The 27,859-nt window shown below is 42.9% G+C and overlaps 1 protein-coding gene and 1 long non-coding RNA gene across 11 annotated transcripts in view; one reads left to right on the top strand and one right to left on the bottom strand.

Moving 5' to 3' along the window:
* Window positions 1-27,859, top strand: part of CALN1 (calneuron 1) — a 633,346-nt gene that overhangs the window by 516,187 nt on the left and 89,300 nt on the right. The gene's annotated exons all lie outside the window — the stretch shown is intronic.
* LOC109436895 (uncharacterized) lies at window positions 4,317-26,114 on the bottom strand. Its single transcript, XR_012494942.2, has 7 exons — window positions 25,954-26,114; window positions 17,663-17,897; window positions 15,487-15,589; window positions 11,527-11,593; window positions 10,279-10,451; window positions 7,189-7,269; window positions 4,317-5,977 (listed from the first exon to the last, which is right to left on the bottom strand). It is a non-coding gene; the product is annotated as an uncharacterized LOC109436895 (long non-coding RNA).

The raw sequence follows: 27,859 nt of genomic DNA, 5'->3' as shown, positions 1-27,859 counted from the left end.
AAAGCAGGTTTTGAGTTGGTGGGTGAGTTGGCCTCCCTGCTGCAGGAAGTTCTGAAATCCCCATCTGAGAAGGAGTGTTCCTACTGATCAGCCTATCGGGGCAGTGCTGACATGGTGACTTAAACATCAAGTGGCCAGTGAAGTGAGTGGTTGTCTTTGTGATGCTCTGAAAAATTATGTGCATCTCTGTCTAGCTCTCTCCAGGAGGGATATAAATGTCCTTATGTGCACTTTCTAATTTTTCATAGAATCTGATAATTGTATGAGGATATTATCCCTGAGCCAGGTCATTTTTAAAATCATCTTGGCACCGAGAGAAAGCAATGAGTTAGCTCTTATTTAAATTAGGTAATCACACTGTCTGCCCCTCAGAATCAAGGAAAGGAGGAAAGTGTGGACTGCAGCTGGAATTAGTTTAATGAGGGATTTGGAATAATAGAATGAGTCTTCCTCTTGAATGACACACCATTGAGGGTAATTGGATGAGCTGCACACATTCGCTTCCTGTTTTAATCACAAGTGCACGGGGGTGCCACCATTACCCAAATAAAATGCTTTTTTCTTCGAGCTCGCTTGAGTTCAAAGTCATTGATCATGTTGGTGTTTTCACAGGCACTGAGAGAACCAAGTACCCACAGAACACAGAATTAATTGTTCTGAGGTTGGCTGTGGGCTTTTATTGTCAGAGAGAGCAGATGCACATAGAGAGCCCCCTCTCTGCATTGTGCAGTGTGAAGTCCAAGGAGAGACAACCCACTACTTTACCCACAGAGTACAGCAGTCAGACTGGGCCAAAAATCAAGAAAGGGTTCCCAACAATTACCCATTGCTTCGGCTTGGAAATCAAGTGGCAAAATTATTTGGATGTGCTGGCAAATGTGTGTGTGTGTGTGTGTGTGTGTGTGTGTGTGTGTGTTTGTGTGTGTGTGTGTTCTCCTACTTTAAACGAAGGCAATATCTGAAATTGTCACTAATTATTTGTCACCTTAGGCAAGCCCTGTGTGTCTCATTTAACTCATTGAATTCATTAATGCATTCATTCATTCATCCAGTCAGGAGGTACTATATGCTCAATATATACAGGCACAGTACTCTGTTGAGTTACACAAATGTGAACCAGAAATTATACTCAAATACTTCACAGCCAGCAGATGAGACAGCAAGGTAACTAATTAAAACACAACCCCTTTGACTCTCTATTATAACATCTCTTTTATTCCCTCAGGGTACTTTCTCAATTTATAATACTTGACCTGTTTGCTCTCTGAGGTCCCATCAGACTCTAGGCTCCATGAGGGCAGGGCCACTCTGTTTGGTTGACAAGTGCGTCTCCAGTTCCCAGCCACAGCAGCCACTCAGTAAGCATGCATTAAATGTCACCTAATGGAAGCATGCACAGATGGATGCTACAGGAGCCCAGTGGGTATTATCTAACTCAACCTGGGGGGGTCAAAGATGAATTTACAAAGGAATGGTGACTGGGTGGGACTTTCCAGGGGCCCAAAGTGAAGGATACTTTTCCAAGCTAAGAACTCAGAGTGTGTTCTGAGGTTGCCTGTGGGCTGAGGTTGTTCTGAGGCGACATCAGAAAAAGAGCAACTTCCTCACCTGCTTTTAAAAACCTGCAGATTAGGATTCCTTCCAGCTCTCACATGTCATAATCTTCATCCCAATGTGGTAGATATTTCTATTTTCAAGACTGCATTTTATATGGCTTATTTTTTAATCACTACATTGTGTTACTCTGAACATTATAATACCTCATTTAAAAAAATCAGTTAGATCCTGAGAGTGTGTGTATTAAGGTTGTTTCTTCTTCTTTGTATTCCCATTTTTATAATTGCAATATTGTGGGGAATCCTTTTCTGCTGAGGTATGAGTATCAGTAAACAAGAATCTTTTGAGAGCCACTCAAAGAAACTGTGCTAGAATGCTGAGGGACGAACAAAGCTAAGGTTCTTACAGCTAATCCAGATGACATATTAGATTCATAGCTGTTCGCTAATGATAATGAGAGGAAATTCTTTAAGCACATATTATGTGTCAGGGGGAGGTGCTCAATAAAACTCCCCTGTAGAGAAAGCATATTATATACCCACGTTACACATGAGGAAACTGTCCATCAAAGACTTAAGTAACTTGTCCAAGGTCAAACAGTGAGGAACTGATGGAGACAAGATTCACAGCCAGCTGTGCTTGTCCCTGAAACCCGTGTCTTCATGCACAGGCCAGTACAGCTGTGCCTAATGAGTGGGCAGAGGTGTAGACTAGTGTTTCCAAAACTGTCAGTCCTCCAGGAAACACATGATAGTGTCATTTTCTTTGGATAAATAAATTCCGGACACTTTAAACAGCTAGTTTTAGTGCAAGACATAGCAGAATCTTTACTATGCTTATGAACACTGTAGCTTTCCAAGGTGGAGAAGAGCATGTATTTTCTTTGCAAGCTTTTTTGACCACAGAACACTTTTTAAAGCTTTTTGGTCCTCATGGTGATCTGCTTGATGCCTCTCAAACCCGAGTTCAGGAACGCAAGTTGAAAAATATTGACCTGGATAATAAATACCACTTCACACACCTCAGGGATTCCTTTTAGTTTTAGTTCTAGGCCTTCCTGAAACACTTGGAAGTTTACACCATGTTCTCATAACATCCTTGGTTTTTCTATATATTTTTTTCCCTCTGTCTCAAATGTCCTGTTTACCCATTGCACCATCTTGGAAAACCATCTGCCTTCATCCCTTTTCTGCCAACCTTCCCCTGACTCCCCCAGGCCAACTTGGTCACTGGCTGTTCTGCACTCCCAGTGTCTCTTCTCACTTAGAATTGTAATAGGCCCTTTACTTTCTTCCAACCCACTGGATAGTAACTGCATTGAGAGCAGGAATTGGCTTTTTATATAGAGATCCCTACCACCTAATACAATGACTGGCACATAGGAAGCAGTCAACCCATGCTTAATGAATGAATGAATGAATGAGTGAATGAATGAATGAATGAATGAGTGGATGAATGAGTCACCTAGCCTCACTGCTTTGGGAATGGGTGGGTTAAATTAGTTTAAATAGCTGATTGGAGTTAGCTGGTGGAGAGCCCCTTTAGGGCTTTGAAGTTTTGTATTCGGTAGGCAGTGAAGTCCTTAAAAGATTTTTGAGTGGGAAATTTAAATAGTTTTATTTATTTATTTGTTTGTTTGTTTTGAGGAGAAAAGCATTCTTCATTCTAGATGCCAGCAGCTATGGAAGATGGCAGACTCATGTCTAAAAAAACCACCTTCCCAGAACCCTAAATAATTTATGTAATAATGGTACTTATAGAAGATGAATTGGGGCGGTGAATCTGAAGACAAGAGGCCTGGTAAGCATTTCAGTATGCAGGCATTAGGTGGTGACTGCAAAGATTGCCCTCACTGCTTATTTATAGGATCGGCTTTAGACGGCTGATGAGGTGAGAGTTTGAAATAACCTTCATTTGAAAAGCAGATATCATAATAGAGCAGTGTAAGGGACACCAAGATGAAAACTACACACTCCTTGCTCTCCAAAGTCTCATAAGGAAGGTCAACCCAAGATGCATACAAATAATAAACTATGGAAAACTATAAGTGTGCTATATAGTGGGACAAACAAAGGAAGGTGGGAGGACTAGAGAAACCATGGAAATTGCAACAGAGGAGGTCTAGGAATATATCAGAAAGAAGGGAGGACTTGAGCATGGCCTTAGAGATGGATGGGATTCAAAGGGGCTGGTGACTGGACTTGGTGGACACCGAGAAGGGCCCCTCTCTGCTGAGACTCAGCTGGTGTCCTTGGTATAGGCTGGTTCAGGTTGGCCCTCACCCTCTGGGGACATGCGTTTTCTGCCTGGGAAGGTGAGGGGGTTCTTTGTCTCTAACATCTTCTTCAAGAATTTCAGGCCTATGGTCGACTACCCCCCACCAGGTTTTCCCATTCTGGTGCTTATGTGTGAAAACAAAAGAGCAAAAACCTCGACGTGCCTCAGTTCTCCTGGTGAGAAAGTTGTCCACATATACCACCTCCTTATGGTCAGACCCAACGAGGGTAGAGTTACTGTTCCAGTTTTACAGATGAAGAAACTTAAAGCTCTGAGATGTAAATGTATTTGTTCAGTGTCAGTCTTGTATAGGCCAAGATTGAGGAGTCCGGATTCACACAGATACATCTTTCCAAAGGGAACAGTTTTGTCAGTAATCAGCCTGACAACTCTTTGAGAGTCTTGAGCTAGACAAAGATGGCAAAAGATGTTTTTTTCCTCACGTCCCCATGAAAATAATCAACTCAGGCAGCACACATGGGTATGTCTGGTGTTTTAATATTGGTGACAGTGGTGGTAAGAGCATATATGAGGTCTGACAATTAAGTTCGCGAACTTGTTGCAACAACGTTGCTAACCTTTTTTGATATCAGAGGGATTATTCATTGTGAATTTGTGCCAACTGGACACACAGTTAACCAAGTTTACTATTTAGAAGTGCTGAAAAGGCTGCATGGAAAAGTTAGACAAAAACGACCTGAACTTTTCGCCAACAATTCGTGGCTCTTGCATCACAACAATGCACCAGCTCACACGGCACTGTCTGTGAGGGAGTATTTAGCCAGTCAACAAATAACTGTATTGGACCACCCTCCCTACTCACCTGATCTGGCCCCCAATGACTTCTTCAGTTCCCTAACTCTCCATCCCAGTCCCAACTATACCATCGATCACGAGACAAGTCAGTGCTTCTGCTGCTCTGGGCTCAAGGTTTCCAAATCTCAGGGAAGCACCTTCTGAGCAAGCTCAGTGCTCCCGTTTGGGCTGTGACTTCCATTATCTTTAGAGTGAAATGTCTTGGGTTTTGCCTTTTCCACTGTGTATAGGGTGGGACATGGGACCTTTTGTCCCTGGCTGCCTGGTGAAGTCCGGTATGAACCCCAGCTGTCCCCAGACAATGGGGTGGCACCACTTCAGGAGGCTACCCAGGGAAAGAAACTCAGGTTTGTTCAGCACCCACACTGCTCTCCCCCAAGCCGTTCTTTCCTCCCTGGTGTGGTCTGGTTCCAACCTCTCCCTTGATACTCAAAACGTTCCCATTTGCTTCAACCCTGTCCTCTGCTGACTGTAGTTGACTCACTGTCTCCTCTGGAGAAGGGATCTACATTTTACCCCCCAGGATTCTCTTCAGTCTTGGACTGACGGTGCTTGACTCACCACCACATACATTGGTGCCTCTCGTACAGACTCAAGATTGTCTTCCTTATGCTGCTATCCTAGGCAACCTTAATAAGCATAACTCTTTGGACTCCTGAAACTCGTCCTATCTTGGCTCAGGTGTCATATCCATGTCAAGAAAATAACTCTTCCTTAGCCGTGATTTCTATGTAAATTCACTATGGTGGCAATCTTGAGATCTGCTAGGCTGTGGGTGGGTGGAGGGCCAGGCTGAGGAAAAGAAACACTATTGCACTATTGCTTTAATTTATCCCCACAACTGGTGGGACTTGGGTTGTCTTTTTGGCTTCTATAGGTGTATTGCTACATATGTGCGGTGATAATGGTGTCCCCTGTTTCTGGAGGTTGGGAGGATATTTCTGGAAAAGTCTATGTCCCTGGTGATCCCATGCAGTCTCCTAAAGGTAGTATTTTGGCCCCAGAGCCCTGTTCCACCTCTTGGTCAAATTGTTGTTTTTTCATCAACCACCCCCGCCCCCCCCTTTTTTTTTTTTTTTTGTAGCTGTTAAGACATCTGCCAGGCTGTGTCCTTATTCCCAGATATTTGCTTTCGGAGACTTATGTGATTATTTTTAGGAGAAGAAGTGAAAAAGGAGATAGACTGTCAAAAATCTAATTGGTTCACCTGTCTTCAAAAGGATGTGACATTGAGATGGCTTCATTTATGTTCTCATGTCTAAGGAAGTACTAGTGTTGCTTGGAGTTAATCCTTGCTCCATCTCTTGTTATGCCGAGGAGCTTGAACCTGTAAGAAAGTGAGATTTAGGCCTAAAATAGAGAATTAAGATTACAAAGAGGAGACAATGTAGGCCTTCTTGAAAGTTGTCCACCAGAGACCCTTGTCCCTTCATGATTTGCCTTAAACAACCACACAGATGTTACCATGTACCCATGTCCTATTACCGCTAAACTATATGTATATACTAGTACTAGTATATATCCGTAGTACCTGTTGGAGGCATTTTGTAAACTTGATTTTTGGAAAAACAGTGTGGCCAATTAAAGAATTCCAACTCTGCCCCTTACTAGCTTGTTATCTCGGGCCAGACACTTCGCATCAACACATCAGTTCTCTCTCCTGTAAACCAGAGACAGATGATTCCTGAGTCCTGTCCTCACAGGCCTGTGATGAAAATCTAATGGACAGTGCGTACTGAAGCCTTTTGCAGCTCGGAAAGTACTGAGAGATGGGGTGGCTCTGCCGTGATAAAGAGAAGCCAGCCCCCGAATTCTATAACTGGCACCTATGCAATAAACACTGTTTCTCTCCTGAGTTAAAATATTGGCCCCAGGGAGTTGCTGAACCTTGATCTTTTAAATAACTCCCCACTAGGGGAGCTTTCAGAAGCCAGGTCTCAGAATCCTGAGTCACTTAACCTCCAAGGCACTGAGACCTCCCGTATGGCACAGTTAAGTGACTCCCTGCTGGAAGTCGGAGCTGATAGAAGTCAGCCTCCACGGCCACCTGGAAAGCCCTCCGTTGCTCTCGTCACCTCAGGCGTTCACCTGTCCTTCCCGGTGGGAAGCTGTCAGCAGCAACCACAAGAGATGGCTTGCCCTGGTGGACTGCACATCTGGTCTCAGCATCAGACTTTAATGGGAAATACTCTTTAGTTCATCATCTGTGAATGTATGTGCTGGATGCTGCTCCCACCTCCACTGTGTAGGTGCTGGCTCGTCCCCAGCTCAGCACCCCACACCTTCGCTCCAGGACTTCTGGTTCAGTTCCAGCATTGGCTTAGCTGACGACACTGTGAGAATCTCATGTGCATTGTTTTTACAAGGTGATGTCCTGGAACCGAGCCTTGAAAAACGTAACTCAGAGATGCCAGGTCCAGAGCTAAGGCCATAACGAATCACTGGACAACGCATTTCAGGATTCAGAGGGTCCGCCCCACCCCCAAAGCCACAGTGTCCTGACTTGGCTGTGTGACTTCTCGGATTGCCGGGACATACCTTCCGTTCTGCCAAATTCGTGGGTTCATTCTCTCCCGCCAAGGTCACCAGGAACTCAGTTCATGTGCTTTGTGAGTCTAGCTGAGAACCAAAACAGAGAAAAGCAGACCGTTTAAACATTCCCTGCCTTGCGTTAAAGACATCACATTTCAGAGGGCAAACACAAACATGCACTTATTTTGCATGGGTGGTTTCTCAGTTTTTAAATTGCTGCAAGTATAACCGTTGCAACCATATAAGAAGGCAAACTGTATTTGGAACACGCGAGAACCAGAGCACTAAAGCAAGCATGCCCTCAGATTGCCCAGCACTTTGTTTTCACAGAGCACAGTATCTGCTATCTTCAACTGAGGTCAGGAGTTCAGAAAAGCATTTGCTGGGCACATTCCATAAGTACTTTGTGCCCAGTAGAAAGCCTCAGATTTCACACAGAGGGCCCTGGCTTGTAAGGACCTTCTGGAATCTCTGGGCAACCAGACATCTCTTCTGCTCAGCTGCTCAAGTCTTTTTTTCTCACCTCATCCAGAAGAGTAACACGCACTGCAATCCACTTTAAAATGTGGGCCTACTTGTTTAGTCCTCGGGTGTAGAGGCCAAGATCCCAGATCTGTCTACTCAGGTAGAGATGAAAAAAACCCCACAGCCAGACGGTGCCCTCTGACCACAGCCTGTAGGACCAGTGGCCTCCCAGGTCCCCCGCCATGGTCTGCAGGACTCGGTGAAGCCCTTTGTGCATGTGAAAGGCAAAATGTCACCAGTAGAGCCTGGTCTTCATCCTGACTTCTCCAGTGCAGGATATCTTGAAAAAAAATTTTTTTTTTAAATAAATGTAAGCGCTAGAGAGAGTCTGCTTTGGCTAAATGTAGGAAGAATAATGTGTATAGAGAGGTCGTTCTGATACAGTGTCATTCATATCTCAGCACATCATCACCCTTTTATTCTGGACAGAATTTCAATCAGAGGTGAACGTTATTCATGGGGAAAGTCATCTACTTTTTCATCTGTGCACCCACCTGCTGAGAAATACTTAGGATTTTCTCTCTGCCCAACTCCTGGGCTTCTTCTAACCAGAGACAGAGAGCTGGGGGTTTTGTAGTCACTACTTTTATTGATATTACTATATCACGATGTTCTGGACATGTCAGGTTCTTCTGCCTCTTGGGTACTAAGCTGATATATAAATGAAGGACCCCTAATAATCTCAAAAAACTAAAGGCCGTAGTGCCCAATAAACAGAAATCAGATGAGTAATGGCCTGATAACTTGCACTGAATGCCACCCCTGGTGCTGAGGCAAAGTCCCAGGGTCCATGGCGTGTCTTCAGATAGATGCCAGGACCTCTGCACATTTCAAATGTGAAATCTCAGCAATCTGTGATTTCCTAAGCTAATGTGATTCCAAGTGAATCTGTAGAGTTGACAGGTTATTTATCAAAGGGGCCTGGTTTTGGTTTCAATCAGAGACCAAAATACAGGGTTTGTGCTTGTTTCAGCAAACCCCAAATGACACAGTCACGGTCCACTGAAGCCAGAAAGGACTTTGAAGATCAGCTCGTCCCAGACCCTTATTTTACAGATCATTTTTGGGGTTCGTTCAAGTTCACACAGCAAGACGAGTGACAGAGCTGAGACTGGAATCCAATTTCCCTGCCTTCAAGCCCTTTCCCATCTCCCTCCCCCCTGCCCCCTACCCCTACCCCGTGCAAGTGCACACCCAACAGTGTATCTCATAGTACCTGCAGATCATATCAGCTGGACATTTTGTTTTCAGCTTCTATTTTCTGTTTGTGAAAATTTTGGGTGCAAGTAACACACACCAACTCTTACTAAGCATAAAAGAAACATACTGGGAGAGTATTGGTAGCTCTCAAAATTCATAGGAAAGCAAAGAAGCAGGCTGAGAAAAATGGGGCAGAAAGCAAGAAGCAAGGGTAGCTTCAGGGTGACTGGACTGTGGAAAATAACTGACAGTATTAGCAGGGGAGACTGCTGGAATGACTGAGCCCCTTTTTTTTCTGTTCTTGCATAACATCATTCAAGAGCGAAGGTCCTTGGGAGACCTTAATCTCCAGACCCAGCTACATCACTGATGTTGCATGGTAAACACATGTCTTTTGGGATTGTCCAGGTGAAGCATTTAGTGCACTGGACTTCCTGGAGAGAGCATCCAGTTGGCCCAGTGTGGCTCACCTGCTCATTAGGTGTGGACGCTGAACAGCCAGAACCAACTAATGTTCTCCATGTAGACACAGCTACTATTCAACAATATTCTCTGATTGGCTTGAACTCCAGCCCACAGTAGGAATAATTCTATGCCCTGGAAGTTAGATGTAGCCATAGGGCTTGATTTAGTTGATGAAACTTGAGCAGCAGTGATGTTTGTCACTTCTGAGATGGAAGCATTTAAGAGCTGGTGTGTGACTCTGCACAATTTTCCCCTACCATGGCAAGCCCTCAGGCCTTTACAGCAGCATCATAAAGTAACGGAAACTCTAACTGGGTATCTAAGGGTGACCCAGGTCATCAACAGAGTCCTGTGGTTGTTATAGCAGCATGACCTAACTCTCTAACTAATGCACATGTTCACACAGTGCCCTTCAGAGTGTTTAGAGAAAGGGGGCCCAGCAATGGCCAATGTCCCAACATGGCACTTGGGGAGGAATCTGGCTTGCAACTTGAAGCACCAGAAGTATGGTGAAAAGATGGGTAGTCTGTCATTTTATCCCAATCCTGTTGAGAAGCATCTGCCTAATTTCATCCCATCAATCTGAGATGCACAGATTTAGCGGATTAGTATTGGATAAGAAGCCTATGTGCCTGGGATGTCAGACACACAATGCCTCTAGTAGCAGCCAGCTTGTTTATCAGTCAGTGAGTATTTGGGTAAAGGAGGAAATCAATGGTGGGTTTGTACAAGGAACACATATCTATCCCCACATACATGATTTTATCTCAAGGCAGTTATGTCTGATAAATAAAGCTTGTTTGGAAGTGCTGGATTTCCTAAAGAAGAATCATACATACACACACACACACACACACACACAGACACACACGTGTGTGTCTGTGTGTGTGTGATCCCCTGATTTACCCCTGAATCCAAATCACCAGCTGATTCATCGGTAAGGGGTGGACACGCGTGGCTCCGTATCGTCCAGCTCCAACCTCTGGGCTTACGTAGTTCAGACTCCTTGCAGAGTTCAGAATGAGCAGGATATTTCTGTGTGTATCTCTTTCCAACTTCTTCAGAACGTGCTAAAGATACTAAGTCAGACACAGAAGACAGGGTTTTGAATCAAAAGCAACTATTTTGCATTGTTATATTTATTTTTCAGTGCCTTTCATAGTGTCCTTTTAACATGTCTGCTTTTCCCCTAAATCTGAGGACTTTTCATCTTCCATTCCTGGCCAGACCTCCCAGGTCACCTTCCGGTTTGGTCTTTTCCAGGCGCCTCAGAAACCTTTCCGTGGTAACTTTTTATTTCTGTCCTGTCTCCATTTGGCATTGAAAGTAGCTATTCCTAATCAGACTCTATGCTCCGTGATTGGGTCTAAATTGGAAGAAAAATAATTCCCAAATAAAACAGCATGATTTTTGAAATAAATTATGTGGTGTAAGTATAGGAGAAAAGCTTTGCAACTCCTGAAACTCAGATTTGTTAGAGACCCGGGCCCAAAATGGGATAACTCTGGGTGGAGGCTGCGGGCAACGTGGGTCAGTAGGGGAGAGCGAGAAAACAGGATTTGAGCTGAGTTAAATGCAGATGTGAAGTGAGAAGCCAAGAAAAATCATGTGTCTACAGTGTAACAGAACCAAGTAAAAATGGTTAGGACAATAATTGGAAGCCTAAACCTACAGTCCACAAAAGTCTGGGATAGAAAATATTTCTAATTCAAAACAGCGATTTTTCACATTGTCTGCATGTGCACACAAGCACTTTTTGGTAGTCTGTTATCTCTGGTGACAGAATATCTTCAGATCTAACACTTCTGAATACAACATGAGAGCTGGACAAGTCATCTCATAGACCGGTAGAAGATTAGCAGTGTGCGCTCTGCACGTTATGTACCTGAGCTCGAACACGGTGTTGAATAGTTTTCACCTCCTGGGACGTTTACATGTGAGAACTCTCTTGTTTACAGAGAATCCTAACCTTTGTGCTGGCGCGTGAGTGCTTAACATAGGTGAACTAGTATCGTTATTAAGAAGTCATTTAGTTCTCAGCAAGACCTGGCAAAGTCGCTCTTAGACACGTGGAAACCGAGGCCCCAAAGTAGCACAGTAAAGGAACCGAAATTAGAGTCGTCGTCATTTTCCGTCTCCAAACCAGGTTCTTACCCACCACGATATTCTGATGATGTTGACGGCCCACTTGGGGTTCTCCTAGTGTAGGCGTGGACGGTCACTGCAAAGGAGAAAAAGATGCTGCGGTTAGAATTCCTTCCCAATGTGTCATTTGGTTTGGCCACACAGAATGCGTAATGACGGCTTCACTAGGACAGAAGCGCCACATTCTCATGAATGCGGTGAAACACATCAAGACCTTATTAATTTTTTAAATCTCATTTCTGTTTAAAAATAAATTAATTTAGCAATTTGTGCAGTGCCTCCCTGGACCATGGTCTATGTGGTGAACAATCGCTTAACTGTTCAGTTATCCGCGGCAGGAAAGGCCCGAGGAAGCACGCGCACAAGCCCCACGCACAGCCGGCTCCCCGGCAGGCGGCGGCAGGGCCTGGCACGGGGTGCGAGCGCAAGGAGGCCCCTTGGTCCCCTGCGCCAGGCCTGCACTCTCCCGCCCACCCAGCAAGCACCGAGGCAGGACGTGGAGCAGAGCTGCAGGCTGCAAACGCACACAGCCCTTTCTCTCCGCAGAAGGAACTCTATGCACCCGTTTGCCCCCGAGGGACCTAATGGTCACCTCCTTGCCCTCTGTGTTACTCTGTAAATTGGGACCGCACCCTAACCCTCTCTATGCTGTATTTCCTTCATCACCCTCACGAAAACTTGCATTATTTTGTCTGTTGGCCTGCTTTATGTTTGGGGGACATTTTAAATCTTAATTTTCCAGCCTCCCCCGGACACCCTCAGCCCCTCAGTGCTGGACTAACTAGTCAGTCTTGTTGCTGACGGATTCCCAGCGCTCAGCTGCCTGGTCTGTCGCTCCTGCGCCGTATTACTTGCCGAGTCAGAGAATGAGCTCAGCTTTAACGTGTCATCATTATACGCTGTCTTCCTGGCTCGGGACCCAGGTTGTGTTTGGTTGCTGGGTTTTTTGTTTGTTTATTTTATTTTACTATTGTAAGAACACTTCACATGAGATCTACCGTCTCAAAATATTGTAACTATACATTACATTACTGTGGGCTGTAGGTATAATGTTGTACAGCAGGTCTCCAGAACTCACTCATTTGCTTAACGGAAACTTTGTGCCCGTTGATCTTAACCTGACCTTTACCTGGGTCTGCTGTCCTGGGCTTTGGAACCCCAGTGACCTCTTGTGTTCCTCCCTGGGTTCTCAATCCCAGTCCCCACACATTCCATGTCTGGTTCCGGCTCTGAGTCCCCACTTACAGCCTGCTGGCTCCTGGCCCCGGAAATACGTCTATATCTGAACCTTACTTTCAAAGCTTGGAAAATGTGAAGTTATGCTTACCTGCTGCCAAACTCCATAGCATAAAATATTTACGTTAGTTGATGGACAGAACATGCCAGAGAAGCTTTACCAAGAAGAGCACTGCCCCCAGATGCCGTTGAGGGTGTCCATTTCACAGCATTAAACATTAGATTTTTTTTAAAGTGTTGCCAATTTTATATTTTTTAAGTTTCTCATTTAAATCTGTCAGTTTTTAAGATAAATATAACTATTTGCATTTTCTTTTCTGTGACCTTGTTTTATTTATTGATATATAAAAGTAACTTATTATTATAAGTTTTACTTATTGATCTATATCCATAAAACTCCAATACTCGGCATGTTAAATGTTTGTCATAGTCATGGAAAACATTTTGCAAGCTTTTCTTTGTGTTTTAATTTTGTTTCTCATGTTTTTGAGAAAGTTTAAACATTTTTAAGTTGACAAGTCTAGAAATTTTTATGTTGTTATTTACTCCATTGCTGTTATGACTAAAGTTTTTCCTCGTCTAGTGATTAGTTTAAACGTTACCTATCCTTCAAATTTTTAGTCTCTAGTTTGATTTAGTAACATTAAATTCTTCAATCCTTTGTAGAATTTACCTTCATTTACACAATGAGGATTTCAGTCGACTTTTTCACCAGAGAATCAAATATCCTAATGTGCTTTATGTAATGTCTAGACAGCTTCTGTGCCATTGGTACTTATGTTGATTATTTTGCTGTTGTCACATCATGTCAATTATTCTGAACTATATTATATCCTTTAAAATCTGGAGATCCATTCCTCCCACATTATTCTTCCCTGTTTATTTTTCATATGAACTTTAGAATGATTTTTTCTAATTCCAAAATAAATATCATTGGGGTGTTTCTTAAATTACTTTAAGGGCTGACACCTTCAAGATACAGGTCCTTGCCATTCAGGAACGTGGAATGGCTCTCTAAATATTTACTTTGCCTTTACAAATTCCAATAGAGATTTTCACTATTTTCCATAGAAGTCCCATACGTTTCTTGTTAGCATTATTTCTTGACATTTTATAAAAGGCGTGTGTGCAGGGGCAGGGAGGGGGGTATCTGAGAGGGAGAGAGAGGTAACGTGTGTGTGTGTTGTGAGTGAAGTTTTTTCTTTATATTTTAGTGTTGGCTGTAGAGAAGCCATTGGGTTCTGCTGAATTTTATTAATCCTACTGAATCTGAGTCTCTTAGATTTTATAGATATAGTATTATATAGAGTTCAATAATTACAATTTGGTCTCCTAATTTCTGATGGTCATACCCCTTATTTCTGTAATAAATTTCTAGGCAGTCCCATTCTCATTCTCACTGTGACTATTTTATTCTTGTCTTCTTGCTTCTATTGTTGCTAAGACTACTCTCTGAGTATTATTTCTTTGAGGGTACTCTGTCAGCTGTCAGTCTATTGCTTCTTTGAGGATAATCTCATTTTTTTCTCTGGCTGCTTTTGGGGAATTTGTTTCATCTTTGAATTTTGCAGTTTTATTATAATGTGTCTCATTGTGGATTTCTTTTTATGTATCTTCGTTGGGTTTTGCTAGGCTCCTTCAAATCCTGGATTCCATATCTCAGTCTAAATCTTCATGTAGCGCCTCTTCCCCATTCTCTCTCCCCTCTCCTTCTGGAACTCTGGAATTAACCTTATGTCAGATATTTTCACTGTATCCTTTATATCTCTTATACTCTCCTACCTCTACCTATTTCATTCTGGAGTATTTCTTCTGACCTATATTTCAGTTCATGTATCTTTTCATCAGCTGTCTTGAGTCTGCTGTTATTATAATTTTTAGTTCTATTATTTTTTTTTAATTTGCAATGTCTGTAATTTTTGATAGTTTCTAATTCATTGCCCGAATTGTCAAGCTTGCTTTATTATATTTCACCATGAACATTGTGAGCCTCATTGTTTTATAGACTGTAACTTCATTATTTTATAGACTGTAACCTCAATATTGAAGCCTCTGCAGGTCTATTTAGGTTCTCTGTTGTCTCTACTGGTTCAGACTCATGGTGTGTTTTCTCTTCTTATGCCACACTGTTTTTGATTGTTTACTGGACATTGGATTTGAACAGAATTTTGTACAGAAATATTTGAGGCCTAGAATGATATTATCTTCCTCAGCCCCTCTCCTCATTTCCCAAAGGAGGTCTCCTTGCATCCTGTTGATACTGAGCAAATGCTCAAATTTCTTCCTTCTGTTTCCTTAGGAACTTAGTTTCAAAGATATTTGCTTACTCTGAGTGTTCACATTTATGTTCTCTTTACCTTGGGTTACAGTAACATTCTCTAGGTTCAATATAGGATTTTTGTTTTCTATTTTTTTCATCCTTGAGCAGGAAAACATATAGGCAGAGCTCGTGTTTACCAACACAGCCCAAGTGGCAAATCCTTGGTTCTGCTTCCTGGACCTTTGGGCGCTTGGTAGAATCACCCTGATATATCCTTGTCTGGAGGGTGCGTTTACTTCCAGGACTGCTTGCAAATTTCCAGGGTTTTGTTTTGCTTTGTTTTCAATAAATATTCACCCACTAATGTTCTGCTGAACGGCGATGCGTTCTTCTCATAGACTGATTTCCTGGTTCCCTGAAAAATAAAAAAAGTTTAAGTACAGAAAAAAAATCTCTGCACATTCCATTCTCACCTTTGGCTCACATGTAGTGCTCCACAGGTGAGGACCCTCCTCCCAGAAAACTTTGCAGTCTTCCTCTACCTGGGCGCAGAGAGTTACCTGGCAGTTGCAGGCTCTGTGTGGACAGAGAAGAGAAAGAAGTTAAGGTGGAAGTGAATGTGGGGGAGGGGCCAACAGACCCTCCCAAAACAAACAAACAAACAATCCCCAAAAAATAATAACCCTAAGGTGTTGGGCCAGCTTTGCTGTTGGTTTACTCTGTGGCTCTCATGGCCTGAGGGAGATGCTGAGGGTTTTCCAAAGCGTTTCCTCCTTCCTCTCATCCTATAGAGGGGGAAGCTACACAAAGCCTCCTATTATGCTTGATAATCCAGTATTACAGTCTTTCTATTATGAATTCCTTCAAGATTCTGGTCTAATTTCAGTGTATATTGTTTTTGTTCTTTCACAAGTATTTTAGTAAGAATTTGGGAACTGTTGCATCAGGACTTGTAAGCTGATTCCATTTTAACTGACTCAGCTATTTTTGGGAAATGTAATCTCTTCTTAAACATTAGGAAGTGCTGAGCCTGCAAGAGAGAAACAAATTCTCTGGAGACACACGGAAATAATAGGGAGCTGATAATTTGTGACAAACCAGCCCTCAATTGTCGAGTTTAATAGCCACAGATTTTCAAGTATTCATACTGTCTATGAGGCTCAGTGTCCTGCAAAGAAATGTACAGGACATTCCCAATCTAGTCACATCCTTTCTAACATCTGGGTGATGACTCCAAATGAATATGCAGTTAAAATAATTGTAAGCATATAATTGAAATGGAAACATAGTGTTTGTGTCATTTTAATAATAATCGGTGCCCTTTATAAAATTCAATTGATTTGTGAGACACAGCAGGCATTATATAAGCATCCTACTCCTATTTTCGATAGCTTACTGGGATCATTATTTTCAGGAAATAAGCATATTAAGATATTTTTATGGCCAGTGTAGTTCCAAGCTTATTAATCATTTAAATCTATAGCATCTCTCCAAGCAGTTTAGAGCCTAAGTTAATGATGTTGTGGAGCTACTTATGTATTGCTTTGTACTTGACTAAAATAATTGTCTCATGGTTTTCTGAATGGAATGAATCCCAGCCTCAGTGGGTACATTTCTGGAAAGCATACTTCTTCTTCTCAAGTCTCTTCTTTTAAAGGTAATTTGGTTCCCTTCATGTTATTTTGTTATTCTACCACAGCTCTTAGAGAGTTCTGGTGACCATGTAGCATAAGTGTAGTATTTATATCAGAATCCAATCCCCATGAGAGAAAATCGTATTTTTATCAGGAAGAAAGGAAAATCAACCTAGCCAAAGGTGATGCACGGAAGCATTCCTATCAAAACCAAAACCAAAACCAAAACAAATCATTAGTCAAATGAAAAATCAGGATCATCATAATTTCTTGAAATTCTTCTAAAAGTTCTGTGTAATTCAATGAAATAAAAACAAGAGGAACAATTAAAATGAGATAAGATTGTAAAGTGAACCACTAGAAATAACACTACAATTGAAAATTCAGCAAGGTAGTCAAATACAACATAAATATTACAAAGTCAGTTTTTCTTCTATACCAAAGATCCAGTCAGAACATGGGAAAAGAGTTCATTCCTAATAACAACAAAAATATGAAACACACAGAAATAACCTGAATCAGAAATATACAGAATTGATGTAACTTAAACTAAACTACTGAGAACTAAAATAAACATTGATTAATGTTTATTAATTTACTATATTTATTAAGCAAAATAAATATAGTAAAGATACAGATTTTTTCCAAGTTAATGCACAAGTTAATGCAATCTGCCTCAAAATTTCAATGTAATTTTTAATGCAATAACAGATGTATTCTAATTCCACCTAGAAGAATAAAAACTTGTGAATATGAAGAAGAAATTAAGTTGAGTAATTAAGATTTATTTGTATTTGTCATTAAAGCTGAACTTTTAAAGACAAAAAGATTTGTTTAACAGCATATTAAAACATAAAACTATAGTATTTGAATCAGTGAAATCAGCAGAACAATAGGTTAGTCCAGAAATAAACCCCTATGTAAATAAATGCACAGGATATGACTAAGGAGATGCTGTGTCATTAAGGGGAACCCCACAATTATGACTTGGGAATATGGTGAAGATATCAGATACCAGAACCCAGTTTTAGTAGCTACGGGATTTTGAATCCTGGAGAGCTTGACAGAATATGAGACCCATTCTTCCAAGCTTGATAAATCTTGGGATATTTTATCAACTTCATAATGTTTATCTGGGCAACACCCTGGGAGATGGACAACGCCTGATCGTCTCCAAGATGACCTTTGGTCCAACATTATTTCCTCAGCCTCTCCTCAAGTCTGCCATTCCACTCCCAGAGTCTCAAATCCTGAAATGAGAAGAATGAAAGAAACTCAGAGGGGACCCTAGGTGCATAGAAAGACATCAGATAGAAATATGCTAAGTGATACTAGTAGTTATGTCTGGATGAAATATTGTGGGTGCTTATTTTGCTTAATAATTTTCTCTATTTCATATAATAAGCATGTGTCACTATCATAATAGAAGGTCTTTAACAACTTTAACGAGTATTGATAGAATAAAGGAGAAACAACATGGCGAGAGACAGGGTGCCAGCTGCCCAGGAATTGAGGGAAACAGGACAAGAAAGCTGAGCTCCACCTTATGTCTGGTTGGGGACCCAGGGCGTGAACTGGACCCCAGCGTCATTAGCAGGCACGGCCCCAATGCACAGTGACCTCCCAGGCACCTTCTAGTGGATGTGCCCATCTTGGCATCTTTTCCTAAAAGTTCTGTTCTTATTTTCACTCCCCTCATTTACGGTAAAGAGAGGAGAATTCAACTCAGATACTCTCTAAATCAGGCACTGTTGTAGCTTGCCCAAAGTGTAGACCCTAACGTGAGCCACTTCTTTCTAAAGCAATCAGACATCCCTGTTCTCAGTGTCTCCTGAGTCCCAGGCTCTGGGTTGTGATTCTTGCCTTGGTCCCCTGCCTGTACCTTTCTCACCCTTTCCATTGCAACTGCTGCTCCAGGCTATTACTGCTGCTTCCCTCCTTCTCAGCAGAGGCCTCCTTCCGACAGGCTTCAGAGGGGTCCAGGCCCTGGATCCCAGCCCCTCTCCTCCTTTCTCCTCTGGGATTGCATCCATGGCTCATCCTTTCTCTGCCACTTCTCTTCAACTTCTCACCTATGGGCGCCTGACTCCTGACCTATAAACTTGCTAATCACTGACTGACCTTAAAAACAATTGACTCTCTTCTCTTTCTACCCATTGCCATAGGGTTTCTGTCCCTTCACTTGACCAGCGCCGCCTTCACTGTCCTCCAAAGGGGTCAACTCAAACTCTCTTCCTGTACGTTTGGCTCCAAGTCATACTCACTGCCTTCTTTTTTGAAACTCCTTTCTCCTTTTTGAAAAATAACAATTTTATCTGGATGTAATTCACATGCCATACATTTTACCCACTTAAAGTCTACAATTCATTGGTTTTTAGGATATTTATAGAGCTGTACAACCATTATCCCAATCATTTTTAGAACATTTTCATCACCCCAAAAATGAACCTGTACCCATTAGCAGTCACTCCTTTTTTTGTTTTATAACACACTTTTCTTCCTAAATTGTCTGACTGTTCTTTCTCAGTCTTCTCATCTTCTTCCAGTATCTTAAGTATGTCTATTGCCCAGACCCGCTCCTCAGCCTTTTTCTCATATCTCTCCCAAATTCAAGCCCGTGCTTTGAACCTGGCACTTCTATGACCGTCAGCTCTACGTCAACCCCAGACTTCAGTCCGATGCTTCAGTCTTCTGCTTGCACTTTCCAAATACACATATTCACACAGTTGTCCTACAGACAGGTCAAATTCTGTAGGTCCCAGATTGAACCTATCTTGCCTTTCCAGCCCACTCACCTTTCCTGCCATCAGATATGCCCTGACACAATGCATCCTGTACACACACCATCAGTAGCATTATTCTCTCTGTCACTCAAGGTAAGATTGTCATCCTGTACTCCTCCTTCTCCGTTATCTTGCATCTCCAGCCTGTCACCGAGCTCTGATGACTCTAAATTTCTATGCATGTCTGATCTGCATCCTCCCTCTCTACCTGACTGCTACTGTCTTGAGTTCTTGCGTTTTTTTACCTCTTGTTTTGATTCTCGCAAAGTCTGATCTCCCTTCCTCCAAGAACTTCCTAAACTGCAGACACAGTCATGGCCTTGCTGGCCAAAGGGCCGCCAGTGGTGTATGGCCAGTGCACATTGCCTAAGGGACCAAGCCCAAACCTTTGAGTAGAGTTTGGACGTCCTGCAGAAACAGACCTTCCTCCGCCTTGGCAACCTCACACAGCTGTCCTCCTATATACCCACCTCACCACAAAGCCCCTGGCCTTCCCATCCACACCATCCTTCTTACGCCTCACATATTGGAGACTGTTTGGAATTTCCTCAGTTAAGAATTTTCCTTTAGCAGCATCTCTCTCTTCTTCTAAGATCCAAGTTGAGGTAGATGTTCTCTCCTCAGTTCCCACAGTACCTTGTACCTAATCGTATTTTGGCATTGCCATATTTTCGTTGTCCTGTTACATGTTTCTCTGCCTTTGTAGTATGTAAATTATTCAAGAACGAGTACCCCTTCACAGTGCTCTCAGATCCTGAGTACCTAATACCACACCCACGGAACAGAAGGCACGCAATAACTGCTGATTCATTGCATGAATGAATGAGTAAATGAATCAGCAAATGAACATTTATCTTAATTCCTTTCAACACAGGACGTGACTTGTTAAGGAAAAGCAGGAGTGGTTGACACGTTGGACACTGAACGGAAAGGCGGGCTCAGCCGAATCCCATCAGGGGCGCCTCAGGCCAGCATGTTCCACTTTGGCTGCCATGACTTTGAGTTGTCATGTGGACCCAGCTGGATTTAATAATGAAGTTCCACAGGGGACATTTGCCTCCGGGTGAGGGCTTTGTAGGTCACCAGAGATGATGAATCACTCCCTTCAAAGCAGAGAAAACTTGCTACTTTCTTATAGATGTGTGTTAAAATTGTGTTGTGTTGTTTGTTAGGACTGGGAACCCACCCTGAACTTCTGAGCTAGCTATTTCTTGGACCTTCAGATTGACTTCACATTTTAAAATTGTGGCTATGTTTGCTGGAATAGATCACATCAACACATTCTACTGGCAGCCAGGATGGTTCTGAGCCTGTTACTATGGAAATGTTACTTCTGTGGTTCCTTCCTGATTTTGAGGCTGTACAGCAACTTTTGCAATGCTCCTGTGAATTTCTCCCCAAGGAGGGGAATGCATGAAAATAGAATCTTAGGGATGGAGAGCCAGGGATTTGTAATAGTCAGAAACATTTGGCAATGCCTTTGCTCCAGGTCAGCACATCTCACTCTTGTTATTTGTTTTGTTTATAGTTTATGTGCTAAGCTCAGCACTTCCCTGAGTTTACTCGCTCTGCCCCAACAGAACTCACTTTATAAGAGAAAGACAGTATTATTTTTTAAAAGTTACTGTCTCCAGCATTCACTACCACCACCAAGGGACCAACTTGGCCCAAGTTGGGAGTATGGGGACTTCATGGCCCCAGTGCCCACCTCCCCCACCTTCCCCACCCCCAGGGTCTGTGGCCTTTGTTGTTTTCCATTCCATTGATTTTTGTGGCGTTCTGTGGTGGTGGGGGGGGGACACTTTGGCCATGTCCAGTGCCTTGATGGAGGGAAGGAAAGTAGGGAGCTCACACAGCCTGAGGTTCCAGGTCATCTCAACACTGCTTGTACAAGTTGTTTAGGATACATTACCTCTTGCCCACTGTACTCCTAAGAATAAATAGGAGGAAGGGAAACAGAGAAATTTACAATTTAGGGACTTAAAATGCTCTTGGGTTCTGAGACTTTCTAAAAGTAGCTTCTCATTCTTGTTGCCATCTCACATTGTTAAACAAACAGGGGTTCATTGCTTTATTCATACAGTGTCAAATACTTTTGAGTACCTATTTTGTGCCACACACTTTTCAAATACTTGGGATATGACAGTAAACGAACAAAATGTGTGTGTGTGTGTGTGTGTGTGTGTGTGTGTGTGTGTGTGAAAGAGAGAGAGAGAGAGAGAGAGAGAGAGAGAGAGAGAGAGAGAGAGAGAGAGAGAGAGACTAACCACTTTCTCATAGAATTTAGTGTGGTGGAGAAAAAAGTAAATGATCAAATAAATATAGAACAGGTAAATGATAAGGGTCATACAAAAATGGAGTAGGGTGAGGGAATAAAGTGGAGGGAGTATTATTCTAAATTGGATGGAAAGGGAAGACCTCTGAAAAATTAGCAGCAATCTAGAACACGTTTACTATATCCAGGATTGGCAAGCTGGCCAAAGTGTTGAAATAGGGATCCGGAGAATAAGTTGGAGCTGACCAGGTGTGGCGGGCTGAATAATGGCCCCTCGAAGACATTCATGTCTCTCCTGGAGCCTGCAACTCTGTGTCACTGCATGGTAAAGCGGCTCTGCAGATAGCATTGAGTTAAGGCCTTGAGATGGGGTGTTACCCTGGATTATCCAGGTGGGTTTGTGTAATCACAGAGTCTTTATAAGAGCGAGGCAGGAGGGCCAGGTAGATATAAAGAAGATACAAGGAAGCAGAGGTTAAAGAAGGAGAGATGCTATGCTGCTGGCTTTGACGATGGAAGAAGAGGGAGAATGAAGGAGGAATGCAGGCAACCTAGAGAAACTGGAAAAGTTCAAGGAAACAGATTCTGCCCTGGAGTCTGCAGAAGGAACGCAGCCCTACCGACACCTTGATTTTAGACTTCTAACCCCCAACATTATGGGAGATAAATTTGTAGTGTTTAAGCCACTGCATTTGTGAGTAATTTTCTATAACAGCAGTAGGACACTAATACAGAAGTCAAATTATGTAGCACATAGTAGAGTCTTGTATCCTTGTTGAACTTTAATGAATATGAATCAAAACCATGGGAATGTTCTGAACAAAGTAGACCAATGACCCAATTTGTGTATTTGCATAGTCACTTTGGCTCCTGGGTGGGAGACAGACTCAGAGAGGAAGAAGTTGAAATATGGAGACCAGTTAGGAAGAAAAGTGATGATGGGTAATGTGGAGGCAGTGAAAAGTTGTCAGATACGGGATGTTTTAAAAGGTAGATCTAGCAGGACTTGCTGATGAATAAGCCTGAAGGAATGTGAGCAAGAGAACTAGTAAGCACAACTCCCAGCAGATAACTTGGGCAGCTGGAGGAGCGGAATTGCCAATGCTGAAACACAAAGGCTGGGAGATAAAGAGTGGGGTGGGTTAACTGTTGGTCATTTAATTTTAAAAAGGAAAAAATTTTTGCTTGTTTTAGAGAATGTGAAAGTTTAAGAATTATGTTTTGGACTAAATCTGGGATGGTCATTATATGCCCAAATGAGAAGTTTAATAATCAGTTTTACATACAAGTGTAAAATTCAGGTGTGAAGTAATAGAAAATATACAGTTTGGTCTCTGTCCCTGGTTCCTGGCACAGAGCTTCTAAAACCCTTTTAAGTTCCTAAGTGACAAGAGCAATAGGAACATCTTTTGTTCTAATACTTGGTCTTTGACCCCAGTTCCTAACACAGAGCTCCTAAAGCCCTATGATTTCCTAGATGATAGGAGTGTCTTTTGTTCTAATGAGGTGACTCTGTGTGGGCTCCTGGGTGGGGCTGGTCACCAGAATGACCAGGCCATGATTAGAAGCTTGGAACTTTCACTCCACCCTCAACCTCTGGGAAAAGAAGAGAGGCTGGAAATTGAGTTAATGATCAGTCATGAGCATCAATTTGTTAATGATCAATGAAGCCTCCATAAAAATCTCAGCAGTACAGGGTTTAGAGAGCTTCTGTGTGGATGAACATATCTATATGCCAGGAGGGTGGCACACCCTACCTTCAAGAGGACAGAAGCACCTGCACTCATGACCCTTCCAGACCTTACCCTGTGTATATAGCTGTTCACCTGTATCCTTACCACATACTTTATTATATAATAAAATAATATACATAATTAAGTATTTCCTCAAGTTCTGTGAACTGTTCTTGCAAATAATTGTATCCAAGGAAGGGAATCATGGGAACCTCCAATTTGTACCCAAGTCAGACATAAGTTGTGGGTAACCTAGGGACCTACTACTTTGTGTCTAAAGTGAGGGGCAGTCTCGTGGGACTGAGCCCTTAACCTGTGGGGTCTGCACTAACTACAGTTCCAGTCAGAATTGAATTGTAGGACTTCCAGCTGGTGTCACAGACAATTGCTTGGTGTGGGGAAAACTTCACACATATCTGGTGTCAGAAGTATTGTGAGTGTGGTAGTCGTGCGAGAATAAAAGAGATACACAGGAGGAGTTGGGGAGAGGTTGGACCAGAGAACTAAATCAAGAGTCATTCAGAGGTCCAGATGGGAAGGGAAAGAGATGAGGAGAAGTGCAATGAGTCATTCCCGAATGCAGAGGCTGGCCTGACCCACGCAGCCACAGGAGGGCAGAGCAATGTGCACTGGGCAGCAGTGATGAAGTAATTACATTTCTCTACAGCCAGAATCCATGCTGGTAGAGGAAATAGAATCAAGCCTAGGAGAATGAGACTAACTGTGGAATTAGCACTGTGTCCCAGCCTCATCTTAGGTTAGCTCAATTTAAGGATCAAACTAATCAATATTGAGCCATTGTGAAAACCTCTAACCTCTGCTTTTTGTGGCTTTCACTTACATGCTCAGAGCTTAGACATAGCCAAACTAGGTTGTCTTCCCGAGTGGCTATGGACTCACTTCACAATCACAGTGAATCTGGCTCTAAGTTTCCCTAACCAGAGTGAAGAAATTCCACCTGTCATGTTTTCAGAGCCCCTCCTTATCCCTGGAGGCATGTGAGAATCCAGTGGCACCTGGAGCTCTGGGAGGTTGTCCCTGCTGTGGGGTGACACTCAGAAGCTTGCTCTCTGCTATCTCTTGGGCCTGCCTGCTCCTCAGAGTATCCTCTCCATTCGGCCCTCACTCCCTAAGCCAGAGAAAAGCCTGGCCAGCCCCACAGCTATCCTTACTTGCCTCATCTGGGGAAGAAGATACAAGCAGGGCCAGGTGTCTCCAACTTTCAGAAACCCCACGCGTCCTCTGAAAGGGCAGCCACAGGAGACTATTTATGCCCCCACTGCCAGCAGGAGTTTCTGTCCCTTCCCCTAACCAGGCCGTGGCTTCTCCCACAAAGCCTTCAGAGGGGAGGTGGGCAGGGTTACCTCGTGGATGCTTAGACCATTCCATTTTCGGTGCTAAAACTCTACAGCTATTAATGGCCCCCAAGATATGGTGTCCCTACTCAGAGCACAGAGACAGTGTTCTAACAAGAGGAAGAAAGTACGTCTCAATTTTTTTCGATTACCATTCATTTCAATATTTTACAATTTTATGTAACTCTTAAATTGAACAAACACACTCTTGAAATAAAGCAAGTCAGTTTTGTCTCCCAATGTCCCTTAATTTTATTCTTCCCCTGGCGTCAGGGGAGAATATAGGAAGATTTCTCTGGCCACTCGTAGACAGTGAAAACAGTCTGTGCTACAGTCACTTTAAGCTACATAACACAGTCTCCATTTAGTTATTAAAGTGTCTGACTAAAACTGCAAGTTTGATTTAACGTTACCGTTTCTATTGGCCCCCGGGCCTGACCCAGGTTGTAGGGGGAAGCCAGCAATTAGGGAAGGTGTTGGCATGTCTGTCTTTTCCCAGCTGGTTCTCCTGCTCTTTCTCCAGCACTATCGCTGTGATTTCTGAGCCACCAGGGGCTGCGGCTGGGGCGCAGGGAAGGAGTGGAGGCCATTGCTGTTGACTGGCGCTGCTGCAGTGTTGTGCTCAGGTCCCCAGACCTGGCAGCTGGCTAAAGCCCCCTCTTTCTCATGTGGGCCTTTTCTTGTCGTTCGGGACACCCCCGCCCTCCATTCTTCAGGAACTCTCCCCCTGCCAAGTCAAATCTACCTCTATTCCAGCTGGTCACTTCCCTATTCTTCACGCACGAGGGACTCGGTGAAACCTCTACTTGTAGCTTCTCTACACTGAGGTCCCTTGTTCCCTTTAGGTGGCTGTCTAGGAAAAACTCTGTATCTCCTTCACTCTCACACTCACACTTCTGACACCAGGTGTGTGGGTTTTCCACACCACACAGTGATGAAGAGGATAGCATCAGATCCCACAGATTAAGGGTTCAGTCCCACACGACTGTCACACACACACCCTCCCCCACATCCTACTTCTGATGCCAATCACAAGCCTCAGGTTGTCTGTCACCTGCTTTTCTGACTGAGCAGCTTTAAATTGGGTTCCCATGTCCCCCTCCTCAGGGTTGATAATTTGCTAGAGTGGCTCATAAGACCTAGGGAAACAGTTTACTTACTGTTGCCGGTTTGTTACACAAGATATTAAAGAATGCAGGTGAAAAGCCAGATGACAAGATACATAAGGAGAGGTCCAGAAGGTCCTGGGTGCAGGAGCTTTTGCCCCCATGAGGTGGGGTTGTGTCACCCTCCTGGCAGGCAGATGTGTTCACCAACCTGGAAGCTCTCTGAACTCTGTACTTTTGGGGTTTTTATGAAGGCTTCATTATGTAGGCATAGTCAGTCATTAACTCAATTTCCAATCCCTCTCCCCTTCCTGGAGGATGGAGCGTGAAGCTGAAATTTCCAAGTTTCCAGTCATGGTGTGGTCTTTTGTTAAAAATTTGCATTATTAACATTTACTTCATCAATTTCTTTTTTGAGCTTTATTGAGGTATATTTGTCAAATAAAATTATATTTAAAATGTACAAGGTGATGATTTGATATACATACACATTGTGAAAAGATTCCCATCATATGTTAGTTAGCATATCCATCGCCTCACATATTCACCTTTGTGTGTGTGTGTGTGTGTGTGTGAGAGAGAGAGAGAAAGAGAGAGAGAGAGAGAGAGAGACGGAGACAGAGACAGAGAGAGACAGAGACAGAGAGAGAGACAGAGACAGAGAGAGAGAAAGACAGAGACAGAGAGAGAGAAAGACAGAGAGAGAGACAGAGAGAGACAGAGACAGAGAGAGAGACAGAGACAGAGAGAGAGAAAGACAGAGACAGAGAGACAGAGACAGAGAGACAGAGAGAGAGAACCCTTGAGCTCCATCTAATCTCTCAGCACATTTCAAGAACACAGTACAGTGCTATCAACTATCATCACCATGTTACACCTTAGATCCGTAGACCTCATTTATCTTATAACTGTAAGTTTGTGTCTTTTTACCAACCCGTCCCTATCCCACCTCCCCAGCCCCTGGCAACCACCATTCTACTCTCTTTCTGAGTTAAACATTTTTAGTTTTGTTTTTAGATTCTACATGTGACACAATGCAGTACTTGTCTTTCTCTGTTTGACTTACTTCACTTATCATAATGCCCTCCAGATTCATCTATGTTGTCACAAATAACAGGATTTCCTTTTCTAAGGCTAAATAATATTCTACTGTGTATATTTTCTTTATCCATTCATCTGTCAGCAGACATTTAGGTTGTTTCCATGTCTTGGCTATTGTGAATAAGGCTACAGTGAACATGAGAATGCAGGTATTATTTCCAGATAGTGATTTTGTTTCTTTTGGCTATATACCCAGAAGTAGGATTTCAAGATTATATGTTAGTTTGATTTTTAATATTTTAAGGCATCTCTATCCTGCCTTCCACAGCAGCTGCACCAGTTTACATTCCCACCGAGAGTGCATAAGAGTTCCCTTTTCTCCGCATCCTCACCAACGCATATTATCTGCTATCTTTGATAATAGACGTTCTAACAGGTGTGAGGTGATATCTCATTGTGGTTTGGATGGCTTGATTTTTCTAGCCCCCATTCTGAAGCTATCCAGGAGCCCACGAAGAGTCGCCTCATTAGAGTATAAGATGCTCCTGTCACTCAGGAAATTCCAAGGGATTTAAGAGCTCTGTGTAAAAAGCAGGAACCAGGGTCAAAGACAAAACATTAGAACAATGAATGTTTCTATTTGTCTTATCATTTAGGAGCTTGGTGCCAGGAACTGGGGACAGAGAGCAATATAAGTATTTCCTATTATTTGACAGTGGCGCTCTAGACAGTCCATACTAGCCCTGTCTCGTCTGGACCATGAGAAACTCATCCTTTGCCTACAGCAACCATACATCCAGTTTGCCCAGGATCATGCTGTTCGTGCCTGTTTTTCTAGCATAATACTGTCATGCTCAAAGTGTCCATTTTGGATGGACATTCTACCTATTTTCTACAACTTCTGGGAGTGGAGAGTCCC

This window comes from Rhinolophus sinicus, chromosome 3 (genome assembly GCF_057876585.1).
Source record: "Rhinolophus sinicus isolate RSI-liver-muscle chromosome 3, RSI-T2T, whole genome shotgun sequence".
NCBI classification, from domain to species: domain Eukaryota; kingdom Metazoa; phylum Chordata; class Mammalia; order Chiroptera; family Rhinolophidae; genus Rhinolophus; species Rhinolophus sinicus.
The sequence above is the reverse complement of the archived record's forward strand: the minus strand, read 5'-3'. Positions and strand labels throughout refer to the sequence as shown.